General features: G+C 34.6%; 1 protein-coding gene across 1 annotated transcript in view; it reads right to left on the reverse strand.

Moving 5' to 3' along the window:
* The window catches only part of LRRC4C (leucine rich repeat containing 4C), a 1,094,185-nt gene that overhangs the window by 555,680 nt on the left and 516,017 nt on the right, over positions 1-22,488 (reverse strand). Inside the window, exon 3 of the mRNA XM_049779635.1 lies at positions 234-368. The gene's annotated coding sequence lies outside the window, so the exon portion shown is untranslated. The remainder of the gene's footprint in view (positions 1-233; positions 369-22,488) is intronic.

Below are 22,488 nucleotides of genomic sequence, written 5' to 3' on the forward strand. Positions count from 1 at the left end.
GGCACTTTTCCCTCCTGTTTCCTCCTATTGTAAATGACTAAAGCCTAAATGAACAAGATGAAATGGCCAGACATTTAGCCATATGTTGGCATCCACATGTGTACATTTGGGAGGGAAGAGAAGCTGTCAGCTGTACCCAAGGAACATTATAATCATCTGAAATGTAATTAACAACCCCACAGTCATTACATCTTTAAAGGATTTTATTGCAGTAAATTATACCTCTTACTTACCTGTATCAAATAGTTCATAGACCAGTTTCTATGTTTACAAAACTTGAATCCAGTCAATACACGGAGACTCCACAGCAGTTTCAGGATGTTTCCATATTGTTGCTCTACATCAGTTGTCTTATTCTTCCAGTAGACCTATATTAAAAAATATAGGAGAAGATGAGTATGAGGGTCGGAGTGATAGGACAGCAGATAGGGCGTTTGCTTTGCATGTGGCCGACAGGGTTCAATCCTAGTCCTAGTATCCAATATGGTTCCCTGAGCATACCACAAGTGATTAGTGTGGGCAGAGCCAGGAGTAACCCCTGAACACTTCTCTGAGGTACTTGAAAAAAAACCAGAAAAAGAAAGATAACTAGGAATGCCCAATAAACGCTTATTAATGGATAAGGTGCTGGTACCCAGAGGCATGCTAAAACACATTGATCGTTTTTATTTATATAAGAAAAAAATGACAGGGAGAATTAATTTGCTTTTAAAAATTATAGTGAATATTAGGGTTGGAGAGTTAGTACAGTGGGTAGGTCACTTGCCTTTTATGCAGTCAACCTGAGGTCAAATCCCAGTATCCCTATGGTACCTAACCCCCAGCAGGAGTAAATACTGAACACAGAACCAAGAGTAAGACCAGAACACCAGGTAATAATCATAGTCCATGTCTAAGTAATTTTAAATCTATAATTTTATTTAAGAGAAAATCAGGAGAACACCAAAAAGTTGGTGAAAGTTTTTTTTATTAAATATAATGCATATATCATTTAATAGATATCATGAAAATAGATATAACTGAGAAAATAAAGAATTCTAGATAAGTAACAGAAAAAGGACTGTTGTATATTTTGTTATATGTTATCTGTATATATGCAAAGTCAATAAAAAATTATCATTTAAGACAGTGTTCCCTATAGCAATTGATGTTTTTCCTAGTTTCTTTCAGATCATACGATAAAGATTTATAGGTCATGGTGATTAGATTTCAAAATCAGTTATAGCAAACATATAGTTTTACACTCATCCTTACTGAGCTTAGAAAGGACCATATCTTATCACCATTCTTTGTCTGAGTAACTAATAAAACATTTTGTTCACTGACTTTTTTAGGGAAAATAAAAAAGAAGAATTTGTATTTTATATTTTGATGGAATACAAGGAAATATTGATAATATGGTTGATATTTAATGTATTTTAATTCGTATTCAAATCTTTAACTCTTTAATAATATATTTATGTATTTTTCTCTTTATAGCAATTGTTTTGCCTCAAATCTTACAAATCTATTCTAGAATTAAAAACTTCTTTATAAAATTAAACAAATTTATTTTATTGCATCTATGCCTTCTTATAACTTATTCCTTGAAATGCCCATTTTATATTGAGAAGTCATCAAGCGTTTCCCATTGTTCAACATGATATGACATGTTATAAAAGAAAAAATGCAAGAAACTCTGTTTCCAGACACCAAACTCTTTACTCCACATCCTGAACAACATTTCTTTTTAGGAATAGCCTGTCAAAGGTACCAATTACAAAGTCACTTTACCTTTTCTAAACCTCTTTTAGTAGAGTACTTGCCGTCAGATACATCTCAGTATTTTTTTTTAACTTTGTTCAATAACATGTACTTCCCTTGCCAGCACCTTTGAACCATTACTTAAGAATACATGGTGGCAGAAGGGCCCCCTCGACACAAATTTATGAATAAACACCATTTGTTAATTTTGACTCAGAATGGTTTTGCTCATTGTCATTCTGCACTATTATAGAAAACCCCTTAGGATAATATATAGCTCTGGAGAAAGGTATACATTTGTTGAGCAATTTGTATTCTATTTTAGCACATGTTAAAGAAACATAATAGTGTTTATAACAAAGGCAAGAGCAGATAGCCTTAATTTGTGAGAGTATAATACCCAAATCTAGGATATAGTTCTGGTAATTGAGTTCCAATTGATATGATTTTATGTATTCACAAAACAATAGATTTCAGTGTCACTCTGTTACTGCTATTAAAAATGAACCTAATAGATTTGCTTGATATTGGTGATGATTTATATCATAGTAGTAATTTAGTATGGCCTCCACATCTAAATAAATAAATTGGGTTATTAGATTTAAAAATCTATTTGTTGGTTAATACTGCCCTGACAATCACCTCATGAAAACAGCTTTTGCAAGTTCACTTACTTTTTTTTTGTATGTGTGTGCGTGGTTTTGGGGTCACACCCGGCAGTGCTCAGGGGTTATTCCTGGCTCCAGGCTCAGAAATTGCTCCTGGAAAGCACAGGGGACCATATAGGACGCTGGGATTCGAACCGATGTCCTCCTGCATGAAAGGTAAGTGCCTTACCTTCATGCCATCTCACCGGCCCCGCTTTTTTTTTTTTTTTTTTTGGCTGCTATTTTGTTTGAATCAAATCCAAGTACATCAGGGCTACCTACTCCAGGCTTGGTAATCTGGGGTTATTCCTGATTCTACTCAGGAGAGTTACAATGTTGGACATTGGACTTAGAGCTCACCCATACAAAGCAAGATCTCTACCACTGAAAACCATCTCAAACACTCATTTTATAGATAGAAATGAAGAATTCTGAAATAAGTGATTTTATTCCATTTCCCCTATAACTCAAAGCAAGGTCTGGTTTAATAATCATTTTGTATGCACTTCACTATAATTTTTTACATTTGTTAGATTAGTTATCAAAATCAGTGAGAAAGAAGGAAAATTTAATACTCTACCTTCCAACCTCCCTCCTTTTACTTCCTCCCTCTCTTCCTCTCTATTTCTCCCTCCATCTATTCCTTCCTTCTTTCCTCCCTTCCTTCCACCCCCTCCTTTCCAATTTCCCTTCCTCCCTCTCTCCTTTTACTCCTTTCTCTCCCTCCCAACCTCTCTCCTTCCCAACCTCTCTCCCTCCCTCCCTTCCTCTCTCCCTTCCTTTCTTGCTTCCTTCCTTCCTTCCTTCCTTCCTTCCTTCCTCCTTTTCCTTCTTTCCTCCTTTCTTTCCCTCCCTTCCTACCTCCTCTCTTCAACTCCTTCCCTTCCTCTCTCCCTTCCTTCCTTCCCTCCTTCCTTCCTTCCTTCCCTCCTACCTTCCTTCCTTCCTTCCTTCCTACCTTCCTTCCCTCCTTCCCTCCTTCCTTCCTTCCCTCCTACCTTCCTTCCCTCCTTCCTTTCTTCCTTTCTTCCTTCCCTCCTTCCTTCCTTCCCTCCTTTCTTCCTTCCCTCCTTCCTTTCTTCCCTCCTACCTTCCTTCCCTCCTTCCTTCCCTCCTTCCTTCCTTCCCTCCTTCCTTCCTTCCCTCCTACCTTCCTTCCCTCCTTCCTTCCTTCCCTCCTACCTTCCTTCCCTCCTTCCTTTCTTCCTTCCCTCCCTCCCTCCTTCCTTCCTTCCTTCCTTCCTTCCTTCCTTCCTTCCTTCCTTCCTTCCTTCCTTCCTTCCTTCCTTCCTTCCTTCCTTCCTTCCTTCCTTCCTTCCTTCCTTCCTTCCTTCCTTCCTGCAGTAGTGCTCAGGATGTATAGAGCAAAGATAAAAGTAAGCTTGTCACCTTGACAATAATGGGGATCTGCAGGCTGCGCTCAGTGATGTTCAGGGATGTTCAGGATACAGTGTCATTTTTGGGATCAACCTATTGCTTTTATCTAATAAAGCATGTTTTTTTTTTCCGTAATTCTTATACCTTCTCTCCAACTCCAATAGGAGGACAGATAATGAAAACTGGCTCATTTGTTAGAAGGCAAGAGTGTTTCTTTTCCTTTATCAAGAATCTGGTTACTTATCCCACCAGCGGATCTGTATGAATATTTCTGTCTGATTTCATCCTTTCTACTTTGAGATTATTTTTTATGCTTTTTTTAATATCCAACTGAGTAGAATTTAGAACTGATTTTTCTTTCCCAGCAAAGAACCAATCATTGCTTCAACCCAAATCTACAGCTCCCTTAGAAATTGCCCTGGTGGTGGGGATTAACTCTCATGCTGTGAAGATCAAGTGGAAATCAGGTGTAGTTTGAAACTGAACCATGGAACTGGGGCGATGTAAGGTCTGTACAGTGCAGAATTTTAACATCTCTAAACCTCCCAAGTACTTCCCTGGAGTGATAGAAGCAGGTAAAGAAAAAAAGAGGCAGACTGGTAAACTCCCCTCTTCAGGCTGCTGCCTTTCTTCTCCCCACTTCACAAGCTAATGCAGTGTTCATCCTGTAGTATTTCAAAATGGCTCTAACTGCCAACATCCAAAACATAACAAGGCTATGTTAAAGACCATGAGTCTTTATCTGTGGTTTCTTTTAAATCAACTCCACAGGAAACTATATTTCTAAATATTATTCTTGAATAAAAATAAAGAAATAGATCTGATTGTCTAATATGAATATAAATTAAGTCAGAGATGTAATACAGAGAGTGTAAGGTGTTTTTCATGCACAAGTTTAGCCTGGGTGTTATGCTCAACATTACATATGATTCCTTGAGCACAAAATTGTCTCTGAACTCCACAGTGAGTGTCAAATACTTCCACCTTCAAGCAAATAGAACACAAGAGTATTACTATACATACATATATATGTATATATACACATACAATATAGTCCATATATAACCCACATATATAGTCCATATATATTTGTTTGTATATACATATATCCATACTATTCCATATGGGAGACAAATCAAGATGTGAAGTTTGGATGACTGAAAGGAAATAATAAAGGACTCTTTAGTAGTATAAATTTTGGATATAACTTCTAAGTTTTCTTATTACCGAAGTATTTGAAGACCTCTCAGAATTATGCTGTCCTAGACAGTTTTATATTTAAGGCATTATTTGGTCCCAAATTCAGTCACAATTCCCACTGTCAGTACCAAGTGAAAGGCAACAATGTTTTATTAAATAGTATTTTTATAACATTGCATGATAATATCAGTTTTTGTATATCTCATAAATTACTATCTTAGTCCCAATTGCCAAATTGACTAAAAATTTGGACAGAACCCAAAAACTCTGATAGAGTATTTTTTTAAATTTTAGTCATAGTGACTTATGATAATATTATATTTGAAAACCATATCATCTACCAGAGTTTTAGCATTCTTTGCTTCCTACTAACCATTATTTCAGGATCCTCGCCTCAACCACCATGTTCCCTGGCTGTGAAACCCATCACACTGGCATGGTAAACTCAGTTCTGTACTTGTTCTTAGATTATATTGCTGTGGCCATTTGTTACTTTTTTATCATGCTTCTTTCTATCCAAAATTGTTTTCATTTTGAATTCTATACCCAATTAGAGTCTCTGCTTGGGACAGAAAAATGCTGGATACATATCCTTATGGCTCCCAAACTAAAATATAAGTATATTTCTAGATCTTCATTCTTTCTCAACCATTTCTCAACTATTCCTATCTTCCCTTCTCTCTGTTTTCCTTCCGTCTTTTTCATATGTATTGGGTTTTCCTTCTTACTATTCACATAAATAACCTCTAGAAGAAAATAATGATCATCATTATATGTCAAGTAGATTTGTATTCTTGCATTTCATCAAGCAAATCACAAAGACTATCCTTTTACCATTATTAAGAGTTTGTCTGTCCTGTAATCTCATAGCAGCCCGCTTCACATTTAGGTTAGGGGGGAAAATGCAGCACATCTGTCCTTTCATTTTATTATATATTTGTTTTTGTTTTGTTTGTTTGTTTTTCTTGTCCTTTCAACCATTCACAGCATGCCTCTTACATTGAAATGATTTTGTTTCAGTCCCTCTTACCCTCCAGAGATTTTTCCCTTAGGAAATTTACAACCTTCTGTTCTTTACTGAGGCATCAATATTCTAATGCAGTTGTGTACTATGTAAACCTATGTTAATTTTGGTCATTATGCAGATGTCCAAGTCTATTGCAGATTTCCACCTAAAAGTGTTATTTCCCTCCAGAGCCAAAGGTACTTGGAGGAATTGTTGATCCCTTTGTTAAAATATAATCCACATATCAGGAGGCGACCAATTTTGTTAGACTTCTGCTAGGCAAGCATGCTCCCCCAGAGAGAGAGCAGCGAATCCAGTGAAGTTGAGTTGCAGCTTGTATTTAAAATCAAGTGCTGGAAAAACACTCTTGAAAAAAAAATGTCTTTAACTTTTTAATTAATCATAAGCTCCTGCCTTGTGTGCATTTTAAGTATGTCTGCTTTGTTTCTGTTTAACAAAAGCTTTGTTTTTCTACCTCCAAATTGTGAGGAAGATAATGTAATTTTTTTTCCCATGAGTTGTCCAAAAATTCCCAGGACAAGTTAAAACGACCTTCTTGAAACACATTGTTTTGAATCATTTAGACATTGATAATTTAGTGAAGTTGCAAGATTTGGCTAAAATTGTATAGCTAAAAAATTGCTTAACACATGTTAAAACTAGAACATATACCAGTTACAATATTCTTTTTCACATGCACCATGCTGCTTTTGTTTTTTGGGCCACACCCTGTGACAGTCAGGAGTTTCTCTTGGCTATGCATTCAGAAATTGCTCCTGGCTTGGTGAATCATAGGTTTGTCCTTGGTCAGCCACATGCAAGGCAAAAGCCCTACCTCTCTGCTATCGCTCCGACCCGCACCATGCATTTTCTTTAAATTTTTTTTTTTTTTTTTTTGCGGGGAGCGGAGAAATAGCATGGAGGTAAGATTTGCCTTGCATGCAGGACAGTGGTTCAATTCCCAGTATCCCATCTGGTCCCCGATCCTGCCAGGAGCAATTTCTGAGCGTAGGGCCAGAAATGGCCCCTGTGCGCTGCCGGGTGTGATAAAAAAAAAAAATTTTTTTTGGGGGGGGACGCGGAGAGATAGCATGGAGGTAAGGTGTTTGCCTTGCATGCAGAAGGACTCTGGTTTGAATACCGGCATCCCATATGGTCTCCCGATCCTGCCAGGGGCGATTTCTGGGAGCCAGAAGTAGCCCTGAGCGCTGCCGGTGTGACCCCCCCAATATTTTTTTTTTAATAATTGGCCCACATATGACTATCCTAAGATTTACATAGCTTGCTGTTTAAATTTGACTATGTATTACAGATAAAAAAGAAACTTTAAAAAGAGTCATTTAATTTTGGTGGAAGAAAGAACTCCCATTAACCTTATAAACAATTGTTTCTATGATACCGGCATGATTAAATTAGGAGTACAGAAGAAGGTTAAAAGATATTCAATTATAGGAGCCGGAGAGATAGCATGGATATAAGGCATTTGCCTTCCATGCAGAAGGACAGGTTCAAATCCTGGCATCCCATATGGTCCCCTGAGCCTGCCAGGAGCGATTTCTGAGCGTAGAGCCAGGAGTAACCCCTGAGAGCGTAAAGCCAGGAGTAACCCCTGAGCACTGCCGGTGTGACCCAAAAATACAAAAAAATAGATATTCAATTATAAACCTAATTTTCAGGTGGAAGAACTATTTATAGGTTGACATCTTCTTAGATGCACTGAATCAATTTAAACTTCCCATATGCTCCAATCAGATTCATAATTTCTGTAAAAGAACTAAGCTATAATAAACATTTTCTTTATTAAATAATTTCTGTAGAAATTTAAGCTACATTAAAGCAAAGGAAGATATCTTGTATCAGACACTAGTCATAATGGTGATGAAATCGTTCTTCTATGTATCTTAAATAAAATGGGAGGACAAATAGTCAGAACTCCAATGATAGACAATTGTGGTTTAGACATATTAATGTCCATAAAAACTACTCTGCCATTAACTAGACTTGATTTAGAACTAAACAAACAGGTTATATTTACAGCTTTAGTGTGATGCTAATATAATATGACACCAAAATATTAAATACTTTTCCCCTTTTAGTAGCACGTCTGTGTTTCCATTGTAACAAGACTACATTTTATGTCTACAATTATGTATTTTGCCATATATAATTAGTCGTTCAGCAGAATATAAAGCAGACCTGTATGAAGGGGAACAAAAATATAAGCCTTGTAGTCTTAGGATTCAAAAAAGAAAGGGCATTCTCATAGGATTTAAGAGTTGGTGTCAATATATATTTAAATATTTTTCACATTTAACGTGTCTCCTTTAAAGCCTTACAGCTGATAGTTTTTTGTGTATAATACAAAAAATATATTTTGAAATTAGGACATATAAATTTTATTTAAAAAATCAAAGCACTGACACTAATGCTCAAGAAAGAATATTTGAAAATCATTAAATAAATTTAATAAAGAATCTTCAAATCTAAATTTCTAACCATACAGAAAAGGAAATACATCAACTTTAATTTTGTTTTACTGAATACAAATGAATAAAAGGATTTTTATTACATTTTTGCCATAAAAATTCCAATTCACAAAGGGACTTTTGACATAATAATGCAATCAAAAACTGAATTATTACATTACAATGATAATGTTCTATCTAGTGACCTCAACAGAAGCATGATGAATAAGCACAATTCATGCAACTTAATAACAGAAGTGTTACTATATTGATTTTAGAAAAATTACTGACGCCACTATATATCTCTCTCATTCATTCCCACAATCTATTTCTAATAGATTTTCATACAATATCCAAGTTTAAACATGCTTATGGAACTCTACTTACATATTATCTCATTTGTCTGGAAAAATACTCAAGCTAAAAGGTTCAGGAATATAAGTATGCTTTATTCAACAAGTGTTTCAGCTAACTGAATTAGCTAGACTTTAAGAAAAACAAATGACTATTTTTAAATGAATTATTTCTAGGATATCAACATCACACTAAAATCATCTGTACTTATGAAGTCATGTAACCTAATTTTAAGGCCAAGCTTTCGATCATTAATTCAATCACACAGAGATAGTTACCCAATGACTTGTTTCCTTATTTGTATAAAAACATAATCATTGTATTTAACTAAAAAGGATTAATGTTAGTAATAAATAAGATAACCTATTGAATGGTAAAACAAATTGCATTCTTGTTGAAATATGACAAATATAAATTAATAATACTCATTTTTTTCACTCACCCAACAAATATTTCTGGAATGGTTACTAAGTATTATATATTCCACACCAATTTATATGAAATAACAATTCTCATATAGACTAAATGTCAGCAATGGAAAACTTTTCACACACAACCACAAACTTGGATGCTAAACATGAAGATAATTTTCTGAATTTATTGAATGGAAATATGACACAATTCATATATTAGAGTCTAGTTTATAGATGGTCAGCTGATTTTAAGAACTCATTAGACACATAATTTATTTCTTGTTTAGACACTGGGCTTTATAATGTAAATAGTACAGTTTCAAATAAAAAAATTTAACTGCTGGGGACCGGAGAGATAGCATGGAGGTAAGGTGTTTGCCTTGTATTCAGAAGGACTGTGGTTCGAATCCCGGCATCCCATATGGTCCCCTGAGCCTGCTGGGGGCGATTTCTGAGCAAAGAGTCAGGAGCAATCCCTGAGCACTGCCAGATGTGACACAAAAAACAAACAAACAAATGAATTCAACTCCATACCAACTCAAAGTGTTAGCATAATATCAGCAAACTCCTTTGTAAACATTTTTAAAATAATAATTTTTAGACACATGTGTTCTTGGATACATGGTGCCTGAGGACATGTCACCTGCATCTCTCCTCATGAAATGCGCATTTTCCTACTTTTATTTTGGGTTATGTGCAGGGGCTCTCTCCACCATTGAGAAGTCTTTTTTCTCATAAATGTATTATTCTCTCTTCCTCATCCTCTCCCCCCTCTTTCTCATACTTCCAAATAAAATATGCTTTTAATTAAAAATATTTTAATAATAGGTAACATATTAAAATTGTATCAATGTTTATAGGTTTGGTGTACAACACTGGATCATCTCTTACAAAATGCCCCAAACTTTCTTCCACTGACCTTATGTTACTTCCGATCCAGTTCGTATTTTTCAATAGTTAATTTCCTACTCTTTCATTTTCAAGGAGTATTTACAAAACACAGAAAGTATTTCCAGAATACAGCTTTTATTGAGTACAGATTTACAAAGTATAGAAACATATTTTATATATTCTTTTACCCTGTCATGAAAGGAGATTTACAAATGAATAAATATCAAAAACCTATGAATAAAGACAAAAATGTTTACTTAAATTCATTTTATCATCTTATACTGCACTATAATATTTCTTCAAACTTAAAATTCTCATATAGCTTGCAATTATGCAACACATTGAGTTGCAAAGAATGGTTGTGCTTACAACCCTTTCCTTAGAGCTAGCTTATTCCGGTATCTTTTTTAAAACTGGCTTTTTAAGAAGGACTCCTAGACATGTCAAAACTTCAGGCTGCCTGTTCAACCTCCAATGACCTCTGCAAAACCAACTTTACACACAGAGACACACATGTACACTTTGTGATCATGATAATTCTCAGGAGCTTTCATGCCAAAATTACAAATAAATATTGGAAAAGTGTTTGGGGAGAAAATTTAGTTTTAAATAATGCTTAAAATATGAGGATAGTAAAAGACTGCAGGTGGTTATATTTCCTTAACTCATTATCTGTGGAAAGAGTATTTCTAACACATGAATCACATGACATTAACTATTCTTACTTGAACTTAAATGGCATAGAAGTATTCGAAGTCTGGGCTGGGACACGAGGTGAGGGGGGACTAAAAAGGGCTAAAATGAAAGTGCAGCAGATTTCCTTGCATGCAACTGACCTAGGCTTGATGTGACTTTGATCCCTTACATCTCATATGGTCCCTTATACTTGCCTGGACTGTCCCTTGAGCACAGAGTGTAGTAAATCCTGAGCATTTTTAGGTGTACCACAACCAGCCCCTCCCAAGTGTTCCTGTATAGATGGACCTTGGTAATCATACAGTAATATTTATATTCTGTTTCTTTTAGTTAAAAATAAATAAAATAAGGGCTGGAGAGATAGCATGGAGTTAGGGCATTTGCCTTGCATGCAAAGTTCAAATCCTGGCATCCCACATGGTCCCCCGAGCCTGCCAGGAGCAGTTTTTTTTTATTCTCTTTTTTAAAATTTTTATTAATGTCTTTATTTAACCTTGATTACAAACATGATTGTAGTTGGGTTTCAGTCATGTAAAGCACACCCCCCTTCACCAGTTCAACATTCCCATCACTAATGTCTGAAATCTGAGCATAGAGCCATGAGTAACCCTTGAGCACTGCCAGGTATAACCCAAAAATAAAACAAAATTAAATTAATTAATTAATTAATTATTAAATATAAAGGGCTAAAAAGGTAGTACAGTAGGTAAGGTATTTTCCTTACACAGGATCCACTTTAATTTTTTTACCTCAAACACCATTTCAACAATTTCTGAGCACAGAACAAAGAGTTAACACTGAGCACAGTGTTGCTCAAAACCCCAAAACAAACAAATCCCAAAACCATAAAAACAAAAACAAAACAAAAAAAAAAAAAAAAAGGTTGTCGAATTGATGTAATTTAGTGCTTACATGTTACACTTTATTGTCCATGAAATTAAAATAAAATAAGCATTTAATGAATTTGTGAAGGATTAATGTATATGTACAAACAAATTTCATAGTAACTACTATGAGGTCTGGGGATGACTCATTAGCAAACGTTCTTGACTTTCAATCCCAAGTTCAGACTTAAAGATGCGATTCTAGTAATTGTGCTTCTTTGGATCTCTGACACTAGAACAACAATATATGATCTCTGAAAGGTAGAAGCAAGGTTTGTATGTGTTTCTCAAAATGTGCCAGGAGCCAGAGAAATAGTACAAAAAATTTTGCACTTGCCTTGTATGGTCCAATCTGCATTTGATATCCAACACTTCACATTGACCCATGGACACTGCCAGGATTTATTTCTGAACACACAACCAGAGGTAAACCTGGTGACAGCCAGGTGTACCGAATCCATTCACCAAATTAAAAAAAAAAAAGAAAAGGAATGTGGCTCTTAGAAAACACTGCAATCAAGTGTATGGGACCACAGCAAAATTTATGTAGGATAATGGAAAACAGAAAGCTATCACAGAGTATATATTCCACAAACTTTAGGAGTGTGGTGTTTGTTCATAGTGGGAAGAATAATAATGGAGTTCTAAAATTAAATGGTAAATTAGAAGTTAAAATAATAGAAAAACAATTGAATATATTAACTTAAATCCAGTTTTGTCTAATAATTACTTTGATAAAAATTTATCTAGTTAGAATACAAGTCCTTGCTTTAACTAGAGTAGTTAGTGCTTGGGTTTTTGTATCATACTACTTATTAGATTGGATTTACTTAACATAAATTCTATAAAAATACAGAAACTTTAAAGATTATTCTAACAAAAAAGGGGAATATATAGTTTGATAGGTGGGTAGAAAAACAGGAAAAAAATAACCAGATATGAGAAATGAGAGCTATGTTAACCAACTGAATAAGATAAATTATAAAGTTGATACATGAATATTCTCCATCTTAGAGGTTACTTGCATACCACCATGGGATGTGTAATTTCTGTCTTTAACTTTATGGAGTCTTCTCTATCTTTAAAATTCATCTACATAGGGCCAGAGTGGTGGTGCTAGAGGTAAGGCTCTAGCCTAGGACAGACCACGGTTCAATCCCCTGGTGCCCCATATGGTCTCCCCAAGCAAGGAGCAATTCCTGAGCATATAGTCAGGAGTAACACTTGAGCATCAATGGGTGTGGCCCCAAAACAAAATAAAACAAAACAAAATAAAATCATCTAATTATCTGTTTCAATTTTCTCAAAGAAGTAAAACATGGTGCCAACGATTTAAAATGACAGTTGCAAATAAATATAGAAATAATTTTGTTATAAAAATATTTTTTGGGGGGCTCACACCCTGCAGTGCTCAGGGGATACTCCTGGCTCTATGCTCAGAAATCACTCCTGGCAGGCTCAGGAGACCATATGGGATGCCAGGATTCGAACCACTGACCTTCTGCATGAAAGGCAAATGCTTAACTCCATGCTATCTCTCCGGCCCCTATAAAATTTTTTTAACATATCACATCACTTAAATTAAAAACAATATGAGTGAAGAAAATTAAGATTTTAAAAATGAGTAAATAACTATGTTTGTTTCTTCCTCCCTCCTCTCCTCCCTTCCTTCCTTTTTCCCTCCCTCCCTCTTTCCCCCCTTCCCTCTAACCATGACCATGCCTCTCCAATTGACTTATTCTGGGGTGGCAATGAATCAGAAAATTTACTGATACACGATGAATACACTTAATGTACATGATACACATAGGACAGTTTACTCAGTGACTCATGTGAAATAAAGGTAAATGGTAATTAATATTTATTTACTTGGTATTTGGGCTACACCTGGCAGTGCTCAGGGCTACTCGCGGTTCTGTGCTCAGAAATCACTCCTGGCAGGCTTAGGGAACCATATAGGATGTCAGGAATTAAACTAGGGTCCATCTTGAGTTGATCACATGCAAAACAACCATAAATATTTCTGTGAGATTATAGTTCAAAAATTTAAATGCTAGTTCCTGAAAAAACATTCCACTATAAATAAATGCAGACATTTACAGGGTTGTGCACAGAAACAATTTTATAGCCAGGTAAATCACTAGGTGCCATTCAATTAAAGAATAAATAAATAATCTTATAAAATTATAATAACATTTGGTTGACAAAGTAATTGAATGAGCACCTCAATAGTCACTAGGTATAGCTCAAGACATAATATTAACCAAAGAAATTAAGTTGAATTTTCTACCTATAATTTTATGCATAAAAATGCTATGTATAGCATTGCAATTTATATAGATTGCAATTTATATAGATTAAAGGTATATTATAAGATATATAGGGAGAGTTTACATGTGTACAGCAGAATACTAGTTTTCTCTAGCCTGCTTTTCTTTATCTAATAGAGATCTTAAAAGAGATAATATAATCTCCATTGCAATTACAATATTATTGTTTATTCCATAAAAGAATGTTATGCATTGACATATCTGCTTTTTCACAATGTTTCAAAAAAATTCTCAAACTGGAGAAACTTAACTAGAGTTTCTTTCATTGCATCCAAAGAATCATAACTAATTATACTCATAGTATCTATATAAGTATCTTAATAATGCAACTGAAAGCTGATATCTCCCTAGATGCATTTAACATATGCTCATATTTGTAATTAATAAGTCAGGATGGAATTACTTTAAATTAGTTGAAATAAAAAGAGAAACTGAAAATAACTTTCCAATATCAAAATTAAGAGCCTGTGGAGACTTAGAAACAGATAGCTATCCATTGCATTTACAATTGGCATGTCTTATCTAAGCCAGAGATAAATTAAAATACAAACAAAAATACAACTTGCTCTTTCGATATCGTCATATACTTGTAAAAACTTAACTCCAAAGATACTTAATTCTCTAGAGAAATACTTCAAGGAACAAAGAAACCCTAAGCTGATAGCCAGTTATCACATGAGGGTACCACTACAAGGAACTCTGCTAATAGTCACTAGATATTGGAAAAGGTTCTAAACATCAGAAAGAGGTATTTCTCAACTGAGGACTCTTAGTACCTAATAAAAAGGATTGCATTTATGTTTGAATTCATAATGTACAGTATTATGGAATAAATTCATAGAGTGTTAGCCCTTATAATTGGACAACTAGTTTTGTAGAAATAGAAATAACTTGGGTCCAAAAAGATAGTACAACAGGTAGAGAATATTTCTGTACATGAAGCAAACCCAAGTTTGATCCTATTACTCCATATAGCTCTTTTATTTATTTATTTATTTATTTATTTATTTATTTATTTATTTATTTATTTTTGGGTTTGGGGTCAGACCCGGTGTTACTCCTGGCTCCACTTTCAGAAATCACTCCTGGCAGGCTCGGGGGACATATGGCATGCTGGGATTCGAACCAATGACCTTCTGCATGAAAGGCAAATGCCTTACCTCCATGCTAACTCTCTGGCCCCTCGATATGGTTAAGTCTTCCAGAAGTAGCCCTTAGTGCCTAGCCAGGAGTAAGCTCTGAGTACCACTGGGTGAGGCCCCAAAACAAAAAAAAAAAAAAAAAAAGAAAAGTAATAACTAAAATGATTACCTATCCTTGAAAAAGTTACATTGCCAAGTTTTCTCAGTCAATATATATAACAACAGCTTGATATCATTTTATTTTTTCTATCCTTTATTTTGAAGTAAATGCAGTTATCTGATCACATTCTCCTCCACTCTAGCAAATTTATTGATTAGAACTTTTTTCTAAGGATAAAGGCTGAAGATATTCACATTTCTAAGAATTTCTAGATAATACTGATGCTGTATTTTGATCCTTATATTTCCTTTTAAGTGACTGATATATTTATAATTAATTATATAAAAACTGCTATTTCAACTTCTTGTTGTTTTGCATAATAACTCATATGCACTAAATTTGAGATACTAATTTGTATGTACTAAAACATATAATCTGAGATACCAATTTTCCCACTTCCCTTGTTACTGATTTTACTGTTGCTCCAGATCCAGTCAAATAAAAGATGGTGAGCAGTAAAAAAGAGCTTTATTGGCAACAAGTAATCAGGTAGGAATACAGCACCAAAAGAAAAGCACTTCTGTTTAGAAAAAGTTGATTTCAGAGTAATGATACCAGAAAAATCAATAAAACCAACTCAGAGATTGTTCTCCTGAGTCACTCTCCATTCTAGCTACAAACTTAAACAAAGTTAGGCTTAGTTCTTTAGGTGAAGGATAACAAAAGTAAAATTACAATTGCTCTTATATTTAGGTTTTAAAAAAAGCACAGTTATCCAAGTCTAATACTACTTCCTGGCCAGATTCCATATTCTCCTGTTGATTTTGTGATGGCCATATTTATTATACAAACAATTGTTGCACGTGCTAAGTATCTAACACCTGTACTTGAACTCTTGTCTGTTGTTACTGTGCCTGTACTGATTGCATGTTCTCACTGGTTGGTGACATTGACTTAGTTGTGTTGCTTTAGAAATGTCTGGCTTTAGAGCTTGTCAGAAGTAATTGTGGTATTATGTTTACAAGGAAGTCTCATTTATGACTATGATGTACTCAAAGTTTTAATTGTGGTGCTTACATGCATCTACTTCATTCCTGTAGAATGCATACTCATGTTATACCATCTGTGTCACCTAGAACATAGTTGGCTTCTATAAGGGTTTGAAAGAATTAAACGACAAGGGATTGGATAGATTACTGTGGATAAAAAAATTATCTTGCAAAATGCCAACATGTATATTAGCCACAGGACCACACAGAGTCCTTGAGCAATGTGATGAGTGATCCTTTAGGGCAGAAAATGGACTAAGATCTGAACATCAGCAATAGTGATCAAACAAACAGAAATGCAGTAGCAATAACAAAAACCAGACTTGCTGCCTTATTCTTGCAAAATAGATGTTTTAAGATACTGAGTCATCCTCCAGAGCCCCAGCTACCAAATTATAAACATGGAAATGGTGTTATTAATAATTATATCTATCAAAAGAAACCTTTAAAAACAATATGTTCTCCAGCTTATGTAGTCAATTTATTTCACCTCTATAAATATACGAATAGAAGGGCAGAGAGATAGTTCTGTGGCATGAGTGTTTGCCTTGCACATGGCCTACATGATTTTAGGATCAAGCATCTCATATATTTCCCCAAATCCCACCGGAACTGATCTCTGAGAGCCAGAAGTAAGACTGAGCAGCAAAACCAAACTAATAAAAATAAAAATAAAAACCAAAACCACAAACACAATCAGTAAAGGGGACAGAGAGGAACAAAGAGAGACTGAAAAAGAGACAGAGAGATAAAATAGACAGGTGCCATCTAAATCTAAATAATGTACACTCAGGGGCCGGAGCAGTGGCACAAGCCATAAGGTACCTGCCTTGCCCGCGCTAGCCTAGGACGGACCTTGGTTTGAACTCTGAAGTCCCATATGGTTCCTGAAGCCAGGAGCAATTTCTGAGCACATGGCCAGGAGGAACCCCTGAGCATCACTGGGTGTGGCCCAAAATACAAACAAAACAAAAGAAAACAAAAACAATTTAAATAATGAACACACATAGTGGCTATCAAAATAGTGGCTACCAATATATGCAAAGGAGGTCTTTCCTAAAGGAGGCCTTTTTCACTAATTCCAGCTCCTACTGGACTAAATTCCTACTTTTTACTATGCTTTTCACTACTGTCTGAGCAAAGCTCTGTTGCATACCATCTACAATGACAGAAGAAAATAGAATTAAGGGAGGATAAATTAAATTATAGAAAATGCACTCATCTATAAATTAAATTTTGAACTAATATTTAAAAAACAATAATAGACCAAAACCTCAAGACTACTGAATTTTAATTATGTCTATTTCCAACTAATTTATCTTTCTCTCAAAGTCAAGATACTATAGAAGCTGTTTTTAACTGTGAATCTGGAGGAATGAAGTTTGTGTTTTGTCTACAAGAAATAAAAATGGAAGTAGATAGAGCTTTGGAAGGCATATTAGAAGAACACTTGCTTCCATTATTTATCATAGATCTGATGTATTAACCAATATACCTTGATATAAGGCTTTTTATCTATCAACTATCTATTGATATATCTATCTATCTTTCTATCTATCTTACCTACCTTTCTATTATCTTTCTGATTTTCTCTCTCAATTGATCTATCAATAGATTGGTTGATATTGCTTAATATTTAGATGTTTATTGATTTTAACTGTGAATAATTTCAGAGAGCTTACTAGTCCCTATAGTTTTTTTCTCATAAAAGTTTTGAAAGGTAGGGGGTGGGCAAAAAATAAAATAAAATAAAGTAAAATAAAAAATGATAAAAGGACTTATAAAGAAAGTCATTATCACCTACTTTATGGCTCAAAGTATGCTGATATTTATACCAAAATGAAGACTTCTTAAATGATTGCAAGATAATATTATAATAACTACTAAAAACATTAATTTGATTATGTTTTAATTTTATGTGCATTAGCTATGGCTTTTGTAATGTAAGTAAATGAATTCCTCTCTTTATTCCCCACCAATTTTTTTTTATTTAAACACCTTAATTACATACATGATTGTGTTTGGGTTTCAGTCATGTAAAGAACACCCCCATCACCAGTGCAACATTACCATCACCAATGTCCCAAGTTTCCCTCCTCCCCACCCGACCCCCGCCTGTACTCTAAACAGGCTCTCCATTTCCCTCATACATTCTCATTATTAGGACAGTTCAAAATGTAGTTATTTCTCTAACTAAACTCATCACTATTTGTGGTGAGCTTCCTGAGGAGAACTGGAAGTTCCAGCTCTTTTCTCTTTTGTGTCTGAAAATTATTATTGCAAGAATGTCTTTCATTTTTCTTAAAACCCATAGATGAGTGAGACCATTCTGTGTTTTTCTATTCCCCACCAATTACCTGATTTCTCAATTATGGTTAAGGCTACCTTAGAAATCACCTTGGGCAGATTTCCCACTTTTATTTTTTATAAATATATAAATACCACAGAACCCACTGGCCATTATTTTAACTGCAGTATGAACATAGCTTTTTTTTTAAATTTTTATTCTTGTTTATTATTTTTATTGTAAGAATTTATTCAAGAGACAAAATTGATTAACATAATGAGGTAAACTAACATAACATAATATAGTAACATAACATAACATATAATATAATTAATATAATATAATAAAACATGTAAGTCAAAGAAAGTTTCTAATTAAAACTCAAATTTTTTTTCATAATGGCTTACATATCTTTCACAGTAGTATTTTAAGTACATATTAACATTGAATCATGGGAATACCCATCACCAAATATGTCCTTCCCCCATCCCAGTTCCCTTTCTACAACCCATATACCCCACCATCACCCCCCCAGGCTGCTAGAGTAGGTGGACACCTTTTTTGTCTGGCTTAATATTAGTGATCTGTTTGGTCCTAGAACCCTCCCTTGTTTCCCCCTCTATTTAAGAGGAAGAGGTAGATAAATCGAGGTATGTGGTTTTGTTTGAAGGAAAGAAAAGCAATAGATTGGGGTACAAAATAAGAGAAAAAAATAGAAGTCAAATATGCTGAAAATGGGCAGAGTCCCTTTAGAGGCTTCCAACCTCAGTTTGAGAGAGGATGTGCAAAAGGTAATTGAAACACCACAACAATACAGAAAGAAATATCAAATTAAATAACCAGTGAGCAGTACAGCAATAAAGACAAACACCACACAATAGTCTCGGTTCTGAAATCAAATCATGCTTGAGTGCAAAAAGAAAGAAAAAGATAAGATAAAATAAAATAAAATAATATTGGAGACATCAACTTCAATCTCTACACCAAAATAAAGAGGTAAAAAAAATTGATCAATCGATAAATAAATATGCGGAAAAATGATTGTTTTGTGCTTTTTTTTTTCTTTTCTTTTTTTCCCCCTGCATAGGCACAGTAACTATTGGGGATATTAGAGAGGGAATTCCCTTGGCCTAGGACATATAGGGCTTCTCCAGCCTTGAAGTATTCTGTCATGGGATTAACTATAGACTCCTTGCATGATCATTTACTCTCCCCTTGTTGCTTTCGTGGTGTATGGAAGACTTCTGCTTTGTCTTAGATGGTAAAATCAGACCTCTGTATCTGGAGATCTTGGTGGCTGTGCAGCTCAAGGAATGGAGCTTATGAACTCTTTCTTTGTGGTTCTAGCAGTTCTGCTTCTTCAGTGTCGTTTTAATCCATCTTCTGTAGTTGGTGGTCTTGGTCATTATGTTACTCCTAGGATGGAGCCTGGGATAAAGTCTTTCGCTATGTTTCCGAAAGACCTGTTCAATTGCAGTTGTTTCAGTCAGACCTCTGGAATTTGAGATCTTGTTTGTTGAACAGATTGTAGACCAAAAGCTAGGCTAGAGCTTTTTGTTGCTGTTGTTTTTGTTGTTGGTACCTGGATGCGTACTGTCCAGTCTTGGTTGCAACAACCAGTCATTTGTATATAGCGATCTTGGCTTTTACACAGATCAAAGGTTGACATGTTTTCTGATTTTGTCTTATCAATAGCTTACCAATATGATGAGGAAGGACAACTTTCTCTTAGATCAAATTTGAACATAACTTTTCAAAGCTTCTATAAAATTAGCTTTATATAATTGATCTAACTGGAATGATCTTCCAAAATGACCTGAGATTTAAATAAATGTTAAAAGACCTGTAAAATTGTTCTGTCATAAAATGAGAATTCAATTTGGTTGGACAGACCATTTTTAGTAAGTTAATGTCATGTCCTTTTTTATCTGTGTCAATTAGATATATAGGAAAACTAAATTCTAATGTATAGTCTTCACATAAAAATGAATAATAGTAAATGTTACTATGTTTTTCTGAACAATACTTGATGGACTCAAAACTCCATTGGCTAGAATCTCAAGGACATTTTACAATTTAGTTGATGTTGAGGCCATGTGGTTATAGGATTCTAGATAGGTAAATAAATCAGATGACACAAGATAAGATCATAGACACAGAAATAATTTGTCTACCACAATTCCCTCTACGTCGCTTATGTGACTATAATTGTCTGTAAAACAATAATTATAAAATAATTTAAAAATTATTTCTTTAATTGCTCATATATAAATATTTTCTAATACTGATGCTGTCTAAATACTTTGATAATAAAATCATTTAAATGATACCTGTGTAATGAGAAGATAATTTAATTTTAGCATAACACTAAATGGCATATATTATTATTAGCTACATTTTATAAATAAGAAAACTTGTTAAGAAAAGTTTAAATGAAGTGCTCAAACTTCAAAATTCAAAATAGAATTTAAATTCAACTGTGAACTTTGTCCAGAATCTGCAACATATGTATTTTTTCAACAGGTATTTGAATAAGATTCCCAAATAGTTATTGCTATATATAAGTTAGGATTTTCATACTGAAGTAATTGATAGAAGAGTTAATGTTAATACAACCTCAACTATAGAAGTAAAATAAGGATACCATAAGGAAACACAGTACACAAAAATTATAAAAAATGTCCTACATTCAAAAACATTTAGAGTTCTAAAGTTTCAGAATTTTATTCTATTGATTGCTTTTCCTTTTAAAAATAAAGTATTGAACTCCATACAGGAAGTTTATGGTCTCTCCTTAGTAATTTCTCTGAATATAGCCAGGAGTAACCTCCATGCATTGGACTACTGAGTGTAGTACCTGCACACTACTAGTCATGGCCCAAAAAAACAGCCAAAAAAACAAAAATATGAAAATACTTAGTTTCACACATATATTTCTCTATTGGAGAAAGAATATAAAAATAACAATACCTTAAGTTCTCACAAACCTAAGCAAAACAAAGAAAAATAGTTTTGTCCTGGTTACGTATATTAAGTTACAAAAGAGGGGCCGGATCTGTGGCGCAGTGGTAGGGCTTTTGCCTTGCACGTGGCTGGCCTAGGATAGACCATGGCCCTGGATTCCCATATTCTCTCCCAAGCCAGGAGCGATTTCTGAGCACATATCCAGGAGTAACCCCTGAGTGTCACCAGGTGTGGCCTGGCCCAAAAACAAAAAGAAAAAGAGATAAGAGTATCTTGAAACCCAGTTAAGCAGGATTTATTGGCTCATGTTTCTTTGACTCATGTTCCCAAGCATCTGTTAATGTTATCAAATCTAGGTTTGTTTCCCTTTATGTAATCTTCCAGTCCCAATATTTTCACTAGTACCATATTTTCACAATTTATAGATGATGGGGTTTATGTGCCATACTCTGAATAATTTTTAATCCACTTTTAATAAAATAAAAATTATTAATAAAAAAAGAAAAGTAAAAACAAAACAAAACAAAAAAAAAGATATGTCTGACCTCTTCACCATTTTCTGTTAAGTGCAGCATCTGCCTGGTGTAAGATAAAATCCCAATGAATTTTACTAGATGTATAAATAATTCGACATTTTTTAAGTATATTCACTTTATTTTATAATGTTGCAATTACCTTTGACCTGGTTTGATCTCTCAATCCTGTATGTTTAAGCGATTTCTGAGGGCAGAGGCAGATAACTTCTGAGTGCTGCTGGGTGTGGCCCAACCCACCAAATTATGTTAAAGCAAGTATGTCAATGTGTAATAATTAATTTTGGGGGGGTGGGTCACACCCGGTGACTCTCAGGATTTACTCCTGGCTATGCGCTTAGTAATCGTTTCTGGGGCACTGGGGGATCAAACCCAGGACTGTCATAGGCTCCAATGCATAAGCACAT

The sequence above is a fragment of the Suncus etruscus genome, chromosome 9 (assembly GCF_024139225.1).
Source record: "Suncus etruscus isolate mSunEtr1 chromosome 9, mSunEtr1.pri.cur, whole genome shotgun sequence".
NCBI classification, from domain to species: Eukaryota; Metazoa; Chordata; class Mammalia; order Eulipotyphla; family Soricidae; genus Suncus; species Suncus etruscus.